We start from the raw sequence: 14372 nt of genomic DNA, 5'->3' as shown, positions 1-14372 counted from the left end.
AAGTCCTACTTCAGCCAGATCAGGCCTGCAAAGAAACTGCGTTTCGCAGGCCTTTGGAGGAGATGTTCCCGGTAGGCTGTAAGAGCACTGTGCAGAGCGAGTTGTTTCTTAGCTTCCCAAAGAGCTGGAAGCACGATGCTGTGGGGCCTAACTCGCCCTTTGGAAAGAAGCCTGCACGTTGTGCCTTTCAGCTCTAGGGCAATGTAGCACACCCAGAGCAGAAGTCCTACTTCAGTCAGATCAGGCCTGTAAAGAAACTGTGTTTCACAGGCCTTTGGAAGAGATGTTCCCGGTAGGCTGTAAGAGCACTGTGCAGAGCGAGTTGTTTCTTAGCTTCCCAAAGAGCTGGAAGCAAGATGTTTTGGGGCCCAACTCGCCCTTTGGAAAGAAGCCTGCACGTTGTGCCTTTCAGCTCTAGGGCAATGTAGCACACCCAGAGCAGAAGTCCTACTTCTGCCAGATCAGGCCTGCAAAGAAACTGCGTTTCACAGGCCTTTGGACGAGATGTTCCCGGTAGGCTGTAAGAGCACTGTGCAGAGCGAGTTGTTTCTTAGCTTCCCAAAGAGCTGGAAGCAAGATGCTGTGGGGCCCAACTCGCCCTTTGGAAAGAAGCCTGCACGTTGTGCCTTTCAGCTCTAGGGCAATGTAGCACACCCAGAGCAGAAGTCCTACTTCAGCCAGATCAGGCCTGCAAAGAAACTGCGTTTCACAGGCCTTTGGAAGAGATGTTCCCGGTAGGCTGCAAGAGCACTGTGCAGAGCGAGTTGTTTCTTAGCTTCCCAAAGAGCTGGAAGCAAGATCCTGTAGGGCCCAACTCGCCCTTTGGAAAGAAGCCTGCACGTTGTGCCTTTCAGCTCTAGGGCAATGAAGCACACCCAGAGCAGAAGTCCTACTTCAGCCAGATCTGGCCTGCAAAGAAACTGCGTTTCGCAGGCCTTTGGAGGAGATGTTCCCGTTAGGCTGTAAGAGCACTAGGCAGAGCGAGTTGTTTCTTAGATTCCCAAAGAGCTGGAAGCAAGATGCTGTGGGGCCCAACTCGCCCTTTGGAAAGAAGCCTGCACGTTGTGCCTTTCAGCTCTAGGGCAATGTAGCACACCCAGAGCAGAAGTCCTACTTCAGCCAGATCAGGCCTGCAAAGAAACTGCGTAACAGGCCTTTGGAAGAGATGTTCCCGGTAGGCTGTAAGAGCACTGTGCAGAGCGAGTTGTTTCTTATCTTCCCAAAGAGCTGGAAGCAAGATGCTGTGGGGCCCAACTCGCCCTTTGGAAAGAAGCCTGCACGTTGTGCCTTTCAGCTCTAGGGCAAAGTAGCACACCCAGAGCAGAAGTCCTACTTCAGCCAGATCAGGCCTGCAAAGAAACTGCGTTTCACAGGCCTTTGGAAGACATGTTCCCACTAGGCTGTAAGAGCACTGTGCAGAGCGAGTTGTTTCTTAGCTTCCCAAAGAGCTGGAAGCAAGATGCTGTGGGGCCCAACTCGCCCTTTGGAAAGAAGCCTGCACGTTGTGCCTTTCAGCTCTAGGGCAAAGTAGCACACCCAGAGCAGAAGTCCTACTTCAGCCAGATCAGGCCTGCAAAGAAACTGCGTTTCACAGGCCTTTGGAAGACATGTTCCCACTAGGCTGTAAGAGCACTGTGCAGAGCGAGTTGTTTCTTAGCTTCCCAAAGAGCTGGAAGCAAGATGCTGTGGGGCCCAACTCGCCCTTTGGAAAGAAGCCTGCACGTTGTGCCTTTCAGCTCTAGGGCAAAGTAGCACACCCAGAGCAGAAGTCCTACTTCAGCCAGATCAGGCCTGCAAAGAAACTGCGTTTCACAGGCCTTTGGAAGACATGTTCCCACTAGGCTGTAAGAGCACTGTGCAGAGCGAGTTGTTTCTTAGCTTCCCAAAGAGCTGGAAGCAAGATGCTGTGGGGCCCAACTCGCCCTTTGGAAAGAAGCCTGCACGTTGTGCCTTTCAGCTCTAGGGCAAAGTAGCACACCCAGAGCAGAAGTCCTACTTCAGCCAGATCAGGCCTGCAAAGAAACTGCGTTTCACAGGCCTTTGGAAGACATGTTCCCGGTAGGCTGTAAGAGCACTGTGCAGAGCGAGTTGTTTCTTAGCTTCCCAAAGAGCTGGAAGCAAGATGCTGTGGGGCCCAACTCGCCCTTTGGAAAGAAGCCTGCACGTTGTGCCTTTCAGCTCTAGGGCAAAGTAGCACACCCAGAGCAGAAGTCCTACTTCAGCCAGATCAGGCCTGCAAAGAAACTGCGTTTCACAGGCCTTTGGAAGACATGTTCCCACTAGGCTGTAAGAGCACTGTGCAGAGCGAGTTGTTTCTTATCTTCCCAAAGAGCTGGAAGCAAGATGCTGTGGGGCCCAACTCGCCCTTTGGAAAGAAGCCTGCACGTTGTGCCTTTCAGCTCTAGGGCAAAGTAGCACACCCAGAGCAGAAGTCCTACTTCAGCCAGATCAGGCCTGCAAAGAAACTGCGTTTCACAGGCCTTTGGAAGACATGTTCCCGGTAGGCTGTAAGAGCACTGTGCAGAGCGAGTTGTTTCTTAGCTTCCCAAAGAGCTGGAAGCAAGATGCTGTGGGGCCCAACTCGCCCTTTGGAAAGAAGCCTGCACGTTGTGCCTTTCAGCTCTAGGGCAAAGTAGCACACCCAGAGCAGAAGTCCTACTTCAGCCAGATCAGGCCTGCAAAGAAACTGCGTTTCACAGGCCTTTGGAAGACATGTTCCCGGTAGGCTGTAAGAGCACTGTGCAGAGCGAGTTGTTTCTTAGCTTCCCAAAGAGCTGGAAGCAAGATGCTGTGGGGCCCAACTCGCCCTTTGGAAAGAAGCCTGCACGTTGTGCCTTTCAGCTCTAGGGCAAAGTAGCACACCCAGAGCAGAAGTCCTACTTCAGCCAGATCAGGCCTGCAAAGAAACTGCGTTTCGCAGGCCTTTGGAGGAGATGTTCCCGTTAGGCTGTAAGAGCACTAGGCAGAGCGAGTTGTTTCTTAGCTTCCCAAAGAGCTGGAAGCAAGATGCTGTGGGGCCCAACTCGCCCTTTGGAAAGAAGCCTGCACGTTGTGCCTTTCAGCTCTAGGGCAAGGTAGCACACCCAGAGCAGAAGTCCTACTTCAGCCAGATCAGGCCTGCAAAGAAACTGCGTTTCACAGGCCTTTGGAAGAGATGTTCCCGGTTAGCTGTAAGAGCACTGTGCAGAGCGAGTGGTTTCTTAGCTTCCCAAAGAGCTGGAAGCAAGATGCTGTGGGGCCCAACTCTACCTTTGGAAAGAAGCCTGCACGTTGTGCCTTTCAGCTCTAGGGCAAAGTAGCACACCCAGAGCAGAAGTCCTACTTCAGCCAGATCAGGCCTGCAAAGAAACTGCGTTTCGCAGGCCTTTGGAGGAGATGTTCCCGGTAGGCTGTAAGAGCACTGTGCAGAGCGAGTTGTTTCTTAGCTTCCCAAAGAGCTGGAAGCAAGATGTTTTGGGGCCCAACTCGCCCTTTGGAAAGAAGCCTGCACGTTGTGCCTTTCAGCTCTAGGGCAATGTAGCACACCCAGAGCAGAAGTCCTACTTCTGCCAGATCAGGCCTGCAAAGAAACTGCGTTTCACAGGCCTTTGGACGAGATGTTCCCGGTAGGCTGTAAGAGCACTGTGCAGAGCGAGTTGTTTCTTAGCTTCCCAAAGAGCTGGAAGCAAGATGCTGTGGGGCCCAACTCGCCCTTTGGAAAGAAGCCTGCACGTTGTGCCTTTCAGCTCTAGGGCAATGTAGCACACCCAGAGCAGAAGTCCTACTTGAGCCAGATCAGGCCTGCAAAGAAACTGCGTTTCACAGGCCTTTGGAAGAGATGTTCCCGGTAGGCTGCAAGAGCACTGTGCAGAGCGAGTTGTTTCTTAGCTTCCCAAAGAGCTGGAAGCAAGATCCTGTAGGGCCCAACTCGCCCTTTGGAAAGAAGCCTGCACGTTGTGCCTTTCAGCTCTAGGGCAATGAAGCACACCCAGAGCAGAAGTCCTACTTCAGCCAGATCTGGCCTGCAAAGAAACTGCGTTTCGCAGGCCTTTGGAGGAGATGTTCCCGTTAGGCTGTAAGAGCACTAGGCAGAGCGAGTTGTTTCTTAGATTCCCAAAGAGCTGGAAGCAAGATGCTGTGGGGCCCAACTCGCCCTTTGGAAAGAAGCCTGCACGTTGTGCCTTTCAGCTCTAGGGCAATGTAGCACACCCAGAGCAGAAGTCCTACTTCAGCCAGATCAGGCCTGCAAAGAAACTGCGTAACAGGCCTTTGGAAGAGATGTTCCCGGTAGGCTGTAAGAGCACTGTGCAGAGCGAGTTGTTTCTTATCTTCCCAAAGAGCTGGAAGCAAGATGCTGTGGGGCCCAACTCGCCCTTTGGAAAGAAGCCTGCACGTTGTGCCTTTCAGCTCTAGGGCAAAGTAGCACACCCAGAGCAGAAGTCCTACTTCAGCCAGATCAGGCCTGCAAAGAAACTGCGTTTCACAGGCCTTTGGAAGACATGTTCCCACTAGGCTGTAAGAGCACTGTGCAGAGCGAGTTGTTTCTTAGCTTCCCAAAGAGCTGGAAGCAAGATGCTGTGGGGCCCAACTCGCCCTTTGGAAAGAAGCCTGCACGTTGTGCCTTTCAGCTCTAGGGCAAAGTAGCACACCCAGAGCAGAAGTCCTACTTCAGCCAGATCAGGCCTGCAAAGAAACTGCGTTTCACAGGCCTTTGGAAGACATGTTCCCACTAGGCTGTAAGAGCACTGTGCAGAGCGAGTTGTTTCTTAGCTTCCCAAAGAGCTGGAAGCAAGATGCTGTGGGGCCCAACTCGCCCTTTGGAAAGAAGCCTGCACGTTGTGCCTTTCAGCTCTAGGGCAAAGTAGCACACCCAGAGCAGAAGTCCTACTTCAGCCAGATCAGGCCTGCAAAGAAACTGCGTTTCACAGGCCTTTGGAAGACATGTTCCCACTAGGCTGTAAGAGCACTGTGCAGAGCGAGTTGTTTCTTAGCTTCCCAAAGAGCTGGAAGCAAGATGCTGTGGGGCCCAACTCGCCCTTTGGAAAGAAGCCTGCACGTTGTGCCTTTCAGCTCTAGGGCAAAGTAGCACACCCAGAGCAGAAGTCCTACTTCAGCCAGATCAGGCCTGCAAAGAAACTGCGTTTCACAGGCCTTTGGAAGACATGTTCCCGGTAGGCTGTAAGAGCACTGTGCAGAGCGAGTTGTTTCTTAGCTTCCCAAAGAGCTGGAAGCAAGATGCTGTGGGGCCCAACTCGCCCTTTGGAAAGAAGCCTGCACGTTGTGCCTTTCAGCTCTAGGGCAAAGTAGCACACCCAGAGCAGAAGTCCTACTTCAGCCAGATCAGGCCTGCAAAGAAACTGCGTTTCACAGGCCTTTGGAAGACATGTTCCCACTAGGCTGTAAGAGCACTGTGCAGAGCGAGTTGTTTCTTAGCTTCCCAAAGAGCTGGAAGCAAGATGCTGTGGGGCCCAACTCGCCCTTTGGAAAGAAGCCTGCACGTTGTGCCTTTCAGCTCTAGGGCAAAGTAGCACACCCAGAGCAGAAGTCCTACTTCAGCCAGATCAGGCCTGCAAAGAAACTGCGTTTCACAGGCCTTTGGAAGACATGTTCCCGGTAGGCTGTAAGAGCACTGTGCAGAGCGAGTTGTTTCTTAGCTTCCCAAAGAGCTGGAAGCAAGATGCTGTGGGGCCCAACTCGCCCTTTGGAAAGAAGCCTGCACGTTGTGCCTTTCAGCTCTAGGGCAAAGTAGCACACCCAGAGCAGAAGTCCTACTTCAGCCAGATCAGGCCTGCAAAGAAACTGCGTTTCGCAGGCCTTTGGAGGAGATGTTCCCGTTAGGCTGTAAGAGCACTAGGCAGAGCGAGTTGTTTCTTAGCTTCCCAAAGAGCTGGAAGCAAGATGCTGTGGGGCCCAACTCGCCCTTTGGAAAGAAGCCTGCACGTTGAGCCTTTCAGGTCTAGGGCAATGTAGCACACCCAGAGCAGAAGTCCTACTTCAGCCAGATCAGGCCTGCAAAGAAACTGCGTAACAGGCCTTTGGAAGAGATGTTCCCGGTAGTCTGTAAGAGCACTGTGCAGAGCGAGTTGTTTCTTAGCTTCCCAAAGAGCTGGAAGCACGATGCTGTGGGGCCCAACTCGCCCTTTGGAAAGAAGCCTGCACGTTGTGCCTTTCAGCTCTAGGGCAAAGTAGCACACCCAGAGCAGAAGTCCTACTTCAGCCAGATCAGGCCTGCAAAGAAACTGCGTTTCGCAGGCCTTTGGAGGAGATGTTCCTGTTAGGCTGTAAGAGCACTAGGCAGAGCGAGTTGTTTCTTAGCTTCCCAAAGAGCTGGAAGCAAGATGCTGTGGGGCCCAACTCGCCCTTTGGAAAGAAGCCTGCACGTTGTGCCTTTCAGCTCTAGGGCAATGTAGCACACCCAGAGCAGAAGTCCTACTTCAGCCAGATCAGGCCTGTAAAGAAACTGTGTTTCACAGGCCTTTGGAAGAGATGTTCCCGGTAGGCTGTAAGAGCACTGTGCAGAGCGAGTTGTTTCTTATCTTCCCAAAGAGCTGGAAGCAAGATGCTGTGGGGCCCAACTCGCCCTTTGGAAAGAAGCCTGCACGTTGTGCCTTTCAGCTCTAGGGCAAAGTAGCACACCCAGAGCAGAAGTCCTACTTCAGCCAGATCAGGCCTGCAAAGAAACTGCGTTTCACAGGCCTTTGGAAGACATGTTCCCACTAGGCTGTAAGAGCACTGTGCAGAGCGAGTTGTTTCTTAGCTTCCCAAAGAGCTGGAAGCAAGATGCTGTGGGGCCCAACTCGCCCTTTGGAAAGAAGCCTGCACGTTGTGCCTTTCAGCTCTAGGGCAAAGTAGCACACCCAGAGCAGAAGTCCTACTTCAGCCAGATCAGGCCTGCAAAGAAACTGCGTTTCACAGGCCTTTGGAAGACATGTTCCCACTAGGCTGTAAGAGCACTGTGCAGAGCGAGTTGTTTCTTAGCTTCCCAAAGAGCTGGAAGCAAGATGCTGTGGGGCCCAACTCGCCCTTTGGAAAGAAGCCTGCACGTTGTGCCTTTCAGCTCTAGGGCAAAGTAGCACACCCAGAGCAGAAGTCCTACTTGAGCCAGATCAGGCCTGCAAAGAAACTGCGTTTCACAGGCCTTTGGAAGACATGTTCCCACTAGGCTGTAAGAGCACTGTGCAGAGCGAGTTGTTTCTTAGCTTCCCAAAGAGCTGGAAGCAAGATGCTGTGGGGCCCAACTCGCCCTTTGGAAAGAAGCCTGCACGTTGTGACTTTCAGCTCTAGGGCAAAGTAGCACACCCAGAGCAGAAGTCCTACTTCAGCCAGATCAGGCCTGCAAAGAAACTGCGTTTCACAGGCCTTTGGAAGACATGTTCCCACTAGGCTGTAAGAGCACTGTGCAGAGCGAGTTGTTTCTTAGCTTCCCAAAGAGCTGGAAGCAAGATGCTGTGGGGCCCAACTCGCCCTTTGGAAAGAAGCCTGCACGTTGTGCCTTTCAGCTCTAGGGCAAAGTAGCACACCCAGAGCAGAAGTCCTACTTCAGCCAGATCAGGCCTGCAAAGAAACTGCGTTTCACAGGCCTTTGGAAGACATGTTCCCGGTAGGCTGTAAGAGCACTGTGCAGAGCGAGTTGTTTCTTAGCTTCCCAAAGAGCTGGAAGCAAGATGCTGTGGGGCCCAACTCGCCCTTTGGAAAGAAGCCTGCACGTTGTGCCTTTCAGCTCTAGGGCAAAGTAGCACACCCAGAGCAGAAGTCCTACTTCAGCCAGATCAGGCCTGCAAAGAAACTGCGTTTCACAGGCCTTTGGAAGACATGTTCCCACTAGGCTGTAAGAGCACTGTGCCGAGCGAGTGGTTTCTTAGCTTCCCAAAGAGCTGGAAGCAAGATGCTGTGGGGCCCAACTCGCCCTTTGGAAAGAAGCCTGCACGTTGTGCCTTTCAGCTCTAGGGCAAAGTAGCACACCCAGAGCAGAAGTCCTACTTGAGCCAGATCAGGCCTGCAAAGAAACTGCGTTTCACAGGCCTTTGGAAGACATGTTCCCGGTAGGCTGTAAGAGCACTGTGCAGAGCGAGTTGTTTCTTAGCTTCCCAAAGAGCTGGAAGCAAGATGCTGTGGGGCCCAACTCGCCCTTTGGAAAGAAGCCTGCACGTTGTGCCTTTCAGCTCTAGGGCAAAGTAGCACACCCAGAGCAGAAGTCCTACTTCAGCCAGATCAGGCCTGCAAAGAAACTGCGTTTCACAGGCCTTTGGAAGACATGTTCCCGGTAGGCTGTAAGAGCACTGTGCCGAGCGAGTTGTTTCTTAGCTTCCCAAAGAGCTGGAAGCAAGATGCTGTGGGGCCCAACTCGCCCTTTGGAAAGAAGCCTGCACGTTGTGCCTTTCAGCTCTAGGGCAATGTAGCACACCCAGAGCAGAAGTCCTACTTCAGCCAGATCAGGCCTGCAAAGAAACAGCGTTTCACAGGCCTTTGGAAGAGATGTTCCCGGTAAGCTGCAAGAGCACTGTGCAGAGCGAGTTGTTTCTTAGCTTCCCAAAGAGCTGGAAGCAAGATCCTGTAGGGCCCAACTCGCCCTTTGGAAAGAAGCCTGCACGTTGTGCCTTTCAGCTCTAGGGCAATGTAGCACACCCAGAGCAGAAGTCCTACTTCAGCCAGATCAGGCCTGCAAAGAAACAGCGTTTCACAGGCCTTTGGAAGAGATGTTCCCGGTAAGCTGCAAGAGCACAGTGCAGAGCGAGTTGTTTCTTAGCTTCCCAAAGAGCTGGAAGCAAGATCCTGTAGGGCCCAACTCGCCCTTTGGAAAGAAGCCTGCACGTTGTGCCTTTCAGCTCTAGGGCAATGTAGCACACCCAGAGCAGAAGTCCTACTTCAGCCAGATCTGGCCTGCAAAGAAACTGCGTTTCGCAGGCCTTTGGAGGAGATGTTCCCGTTAGGCTGTAAGAGCACTAGGCAGAGCGAGTTGTTTCTTAGCTTCCCAAAGAGCTTGAAGCAAGATGCTGTGGGGCCCAACTCGCCCTTTGGAAAGAAGCCTGCACGTTGTGCCTTTCAGCTCTAGGGCAATGTAGCACACCCAGAGCAGAAGTCCTACTTCAGCCAGATCAGGCCTGCAAAGAAACTGCGTAACAGGCCTTTGGAAGAGATGTTCCCGGTAGGCTGTAAGAGCACTGTGCAGAGCGAGTTGTTTCTTAGCTTCCCAAAGAGCTGGAAGCAAGATGCTGTGGGGCCCAACTCGCCCTTTGGAAAGAAGCCTGCACGTTGTGCCTTTCAGCTCTAGGGCAAAGTAGCACACCCAGAGCAGAAGTCCTACTTCAGCCAGATCAGGCCTGCAAAGAAACTGCGTTTCACAGGCCTTTGGAAGACATGTTCCCACTAGGCTGTAAGAGCACTGTGCAGAGCGAGTTGTTTCTTAGCTTCCCAAAGAGCTGGAAGCAAGATGCTGTGGGGCCCAACTCGCCCTTTGGAAAGAAGCCTGCACGTTGTGCCTTTCAGCTCTAGGGCAAAGTAGCACACCCAGAGCAGAAGTCCTACTTGAGCCAGATCAGGCCTGCAAAGAAACTGCGTTTCACAGGCCTTTGGAAGACATGTTCCCACTAGGCTGTAAGAGCACTGTGCAGAGCGAGTTGTTTCTTAGCTTCCCAAAGAGCTGGAAGCAAGATGCTGTGGGGCCCAACTCGCCCTTTGGAAAGAAGCCTGCACGTTGTGCCTTTCAGCTCTAGGGCAAAGTAGCACACCCAGAGCAGAAGTCCTACTTCAGCCAGATCAGGCCTGCAAAGAAACTGCGTTTCACAGGCCTTTGGAAGACATGTTCCCGGTAGGCTGTAAGAGCACTGTGCAGAGCGAGTTGTTTCTTAGCTTCCCAAAGAGCTGGAAGCAAGATGCTGTGGGGCCCAACTCGCCCTTTGGAAAGAAGCCTGCACGTTGTGCCTTTCAGCTCTAGGGCAAAGTAGCACACCCAGAGCAGAAGTCCTACTTCAGCCAGATCAGGCCTGCAAAGAAACTGCGTTTCACAGGCCTTTGGAAGACATGTTCCCACTAGGCTGTAAGAGCACTGTGCAGAGCGAGTTGTTTCTTAGCTTCCCAAAGAGCTGGAAGCAAGATGCTGTGGGGCCCAACTCGCCCTTTGGAAAGAAGCCTGCACGTTGTGCCTTTCAGCTCTAGGGCAAAGTAGCACACCCAGAGCAGAAGTCCTACTTCAGCTAGATCAGGCCTGCAAAGAAACTGCGTTTCACAGGCCTTTGGAAGACATGTTCCAGGTAGGCTGTAAGAGCACTGTGCCGAGCGAGTTGTTTCTTAGCTTCCCAAAGAGCTGGAAGCAAGATGCTGTGGGGCCCAACTCGCCCTTTGGAAAGAAGCCTGCACGTTGTGCCTTTCAGCTCTAGGGCAAAGTAGCACACCCAGAGCAGAAGTCCTACTTCAGACAGATCAGGCCTGCAAAGAAACTGCGTTTCACAGGCCTTTGGAAGAGATGTTCCCACTGGGCTGTAAGAGCACTGTGCAGAGCGAGTTGTTTCTTAGCTTCCCAAAGAGCTGGAAGCAAGATGCTGTGGGGCCCAACTCGCCCTTTGGAAAGAAGCCTGCACGTTGTGCCTTTCAGCTCTAGGGCAAAGTAGCACACCCAGAGCAGAAGTCCTACTTCAGCCAGATCAGGCCTGCAAAGAAACTGCGTTTCACAGGCCTTTGGAAGACATGTTCCCGGTAGGCTGTAAGAGCACTGTGCAGAGCGAGTTGTTTCTTAGCTTCCCAAAGAGCTGGAAGCAAGATGCTGTGGGGCCCAACTCGCCCTTTGGAAAGAAGCCTGCACGTTGTGCCTTTCAGCTCTAGGGCAAAGTAGCACACCCAGAGCAGAAGTCCTACTTCAGCCAGATCAGGCCTGCAAAGAAACTGCGTTTCGCAGGCCTTTGGAGGAGATGTTCCCGTTAGGCTGTAAGAGCACTAGGCAGAGCGAGTTGTTTTTTAGCTTCCCAAAGAGCTGGAAGCAAGATGCTGTGGGGCCCAACTCGCCCTTTGGAAAGAAGACTGCACGTTGAGCCTTTCAGGTCTAGGGCAATGTAGCACACCCAGAGCAGAAGTCCTACTTCAGCCAGATCAGGCCTGCAAAGAAACTGCGTAACAGGCCTTTGGAAGAGATGTTCCCGGTAGTCTGTAAGAGCACTGCGCAGAGCGAGTTGTTTCTTAGCTTCCCAAAGAGCTGGAAGCAAGATCCTGTAGGGCCCAACTCGCCCTTTGGAAAGAAGCCTGCACGTTGTGCCTTTCAGGTCTAGGGCAATGTAGCACACCCAGAGCAGAAGTCCTACTTCAGCCAGATCAGGCCTGCAAAGAAACTGCGTAACAGGCCTTTGGAAGAGATGTTCCCGGTAGTCTGTAAGAGCACTGTGCAGAGCGAGTTGTTTCTTAGCTTCCCAAAGAGCTGGAAGCACGATGCTGTGGGGCCCAACTCGCCCTTTGGAAAGAAGCCTGCACGTTGTGCCTTTCAGCTCTAGGGCAAAGTAGCACACCCGAGCAGAAGTCCTACTTCAGCCAGATCAGGCCTGCAAAGAAACTGCGTTTCGCAGGCCTTTGGAGGAGATGTTCCTGTTAGGCTGTAAGAGCACTAGGCAGAGCAGGTTGTTTCTTAGCTTCCCAAAGAGCTGGAAGCAAGATGCTGTGGGGCCCAACTCGCCCTTTGGAAAGAAGCCTGCACGTTGTGCCTTTCAGCTCTAGGGCAATTTAGCACACCCAGAGCAGAAGTCCTACTTCAGCCAGATCAGGCCTGTAAAGAAACTGTGTTTCACAGGCCTTTGGAAGAGATGTTCCCGGTAGGCTGTAAGAGCACTGTGCAGAGCGAGTTGTTTCTTAGCTTCCCAAAGAGCTGGAAGCAAGATGTTTTGGGGCCCAACTCGCCCTTTGGAAAGAAGCCTGCACGTTGTGCCTTTCAGCTCTAGGGCAAAGTAGCACACCCAGAGCAGAAGTCCTACTTCTGCCAGATCAGGCCTGCAAAGAAACTGCGTTTCACAGGCCTTTGGACGAGATGTTCCCGGTAGGCTGTAAGAGCACTGTGCAGAGCGAGTTGTTTCTTAGCTTCCCAAAGAGCTGGAAGCAAGATGCTGTGGGGCCCAACTCGCCCTTTGGAAAGAAGCCTGCACGTTGTGCCTTTCAGCTCTAGGGCAATGTAGCACACCCAGAGCAGAAGTCCTACTTCAGCCAGATCAGGCCTGCAAAGAAACTGCGTTTCACAGGCCTTTGGAAGAGATGTTCCCGGTAAGCTGCAAGAGCACTGTGCAGAGCGAGTTGTTTCTTAGCTTCCCAAAGAGCTGGAAGCAAGATCCTGTAGGGCCCAACTCGCCCTTTGGAAAGAAGCCTGCACGTTCTGCCTTTCAGCTCTAGGGCAATGTAGCACACCCAGAGCAGAAGTCCAACTTCAGCCAGATCTGGCCTGCAAAGAAACTGCGTTTCGCAGGCCTTTGGAGGAGATGTTCCCGTTAGGCTGTAAGAGCACTAGGCAGAGCGAGTTGTTTCTTAGCTTCGCAAAGACCTGGAAGCAAGATGCTGTGGGGCCCAACTCGCCCTTTGGAAAGAAGCCTGCACGTTGTGCCTTTCAGCTCTAGGGCAATGTAGCACACCCAGAGCAGAAGTCCTACTTCAGCCAGATCAGGCCTGCAAAGAAACTGCGTAACAGGCCATTGGAAGAGATCTTGCCGGTAGGCTGTAAGAGCACTGTGCAGAGCGAGTTGTTTCTTAGCTTCCCAAAGAGCTGGAAGCAAGATGCTGTGGGGCCCAACTCGCCCTTTGGAAAGAAGCCTGCACGTTGTGCCTTTCAGCTCTAGGGCAAAGTAGCACACCCAGAGCAGAAGTCCTACTTCAGCCAGATCAGGCCTGCAAAGAAACTGCGTTTCACAGGCCTTTGGAAGACATGTTCCCACTAGGCTGTAAGAGCACTGTGCAGAGCGAGTTGTTTCTTTGCTTCCCAAAGAGCTGGAAGCAAGATGCTGTGGGGCCCAACTCGCCCTTTGGAAAGAAGCCTGCACGTTGTGCCTTTCAGCTCTAGGGCAAAGTAGCACACCCAGAGCAGAAGTCCTACTTCAGCCAGATCAGGCCTGAAAAGAAACTGCGTTTCACAGGCCTTTGGAAGACATGTTCCCACTAGGCTGTAAGAGCACTGTGCAGAGCGAGTTGTTTCTTAGCTTCCCAAAGAGCTGGAAGCAAGATGCTGTGGGGCCCAACTCGCCCTTTGGAAAGAAGCCTGCACGTTGTGCCTTTCAGCTCTAGGGCAAAGTAGCACACCCAGAGCAGAAGTCCTACTTGAGCCAGATCAGGCCTGCAAAGAAACTGCGTTTCACAGGCCTTTGGAAGACATGTTCCCGGTAGGCTGTAAGAGCACTGTGCAGAGCGAGTTGTTTCTTAGCTTCCCAAAGAGCTGGAAGCAAGATGCTGTGGGGCCCAACTCGCCCTTTGGAAAGAAGCCTGCACGTTGTGCCTTTCAGCTCTAGGGCAAAGTAGCACACCCAGAGCAGAAGTCCTACTTCAGCCAGATCAGGCCTGCAAAGAAACTGCGTTTCACAGGCCTTTGGAAGAGATGTTCCCACTAGGCTGTAAGAGCACTGTGCCGAGCGAGTTGTTTCTTAGCTTCGCAAAGAGCTGGAAGCAAGATGCTGTGGGGCCCAACTCGCCCTTTGGAAAGAAGCCTGCACGTTGTGCCTTTCAGCTCTAGGGCAAAGTAGCACACCCAGAGCAGAAGTCCTACTTCAGACAGATCAGGCCTGCAAAGAAACTGCGTTTCACAGGCCTTTGGAAGAGATGTTCCCACTAGGCTGTAAGAGCACTGTGCAGAGCGAGTTGTTTCTTAGCTTCCCAAAGAGCTGGAAGCAAGATGCTGTGGGGCCCAACTCGCCCTTTGGAAAGAAGCCTGCACGTTGTGCCTTTCAGCTCTAGGGCAAAGTAGCACACCCAGAGCAGAAGTCCTACTTCAGCCAGATCAGGCCTGCAAAGAAACTGCGTTTCACAGGCCTTTGGAAGACATGTTCCCGGTAGGCTGTAAGAGCACTGTGCAGAGCGAGTTGTTTCTTAGCTTCCCAAAGAGCTGGAAGCAAGATGCTGTGGGGCCCAACTCGCCCTTTGGAAAGAAGCCTGCACGTTGTGCCTTTCAGCTCTAGGGCAAAGTAGCACACCCAGAGCAGAAGTCCTACTTCAGCCAGATCAGGCCTGCAAAGAAACTGCGTTTCACAGGCCTTTGGACGAGATGTTCCCGGTAGGCTGTAAGAGCACTGTGCAGAGCGAGTTGTTTCTTAGCTTCCCAAAGAGCTGGAAGCAAGATGCTGTGGGGCCCAACTCGCCCTTTGGAAAGAAGCCTGCACGTTGTGCCTTTCAGCTCTAGGGCAATGTAGCACACCCAGAGCAGAAGTCCTACTTCAGCCAGATCA

The sequence above is a fragment of the Equus caballus genome, chromosome X (genome assembly GCF_041296265.1).
Source record: "Equus caballus isolate H_3958 breed thoroughbred chromosome X, TB-T2T, whole genome shotgun sequence".
NCBI classification, from domain to species: domain Eukaryota; kingdom Metazoa; phylum Chordata; class Mammalia; order Perissodactyla; family Equidae; genus Equus; species Equus caballus.
This window is presented reverse-complemented; position numbering follows the sequence as displayed.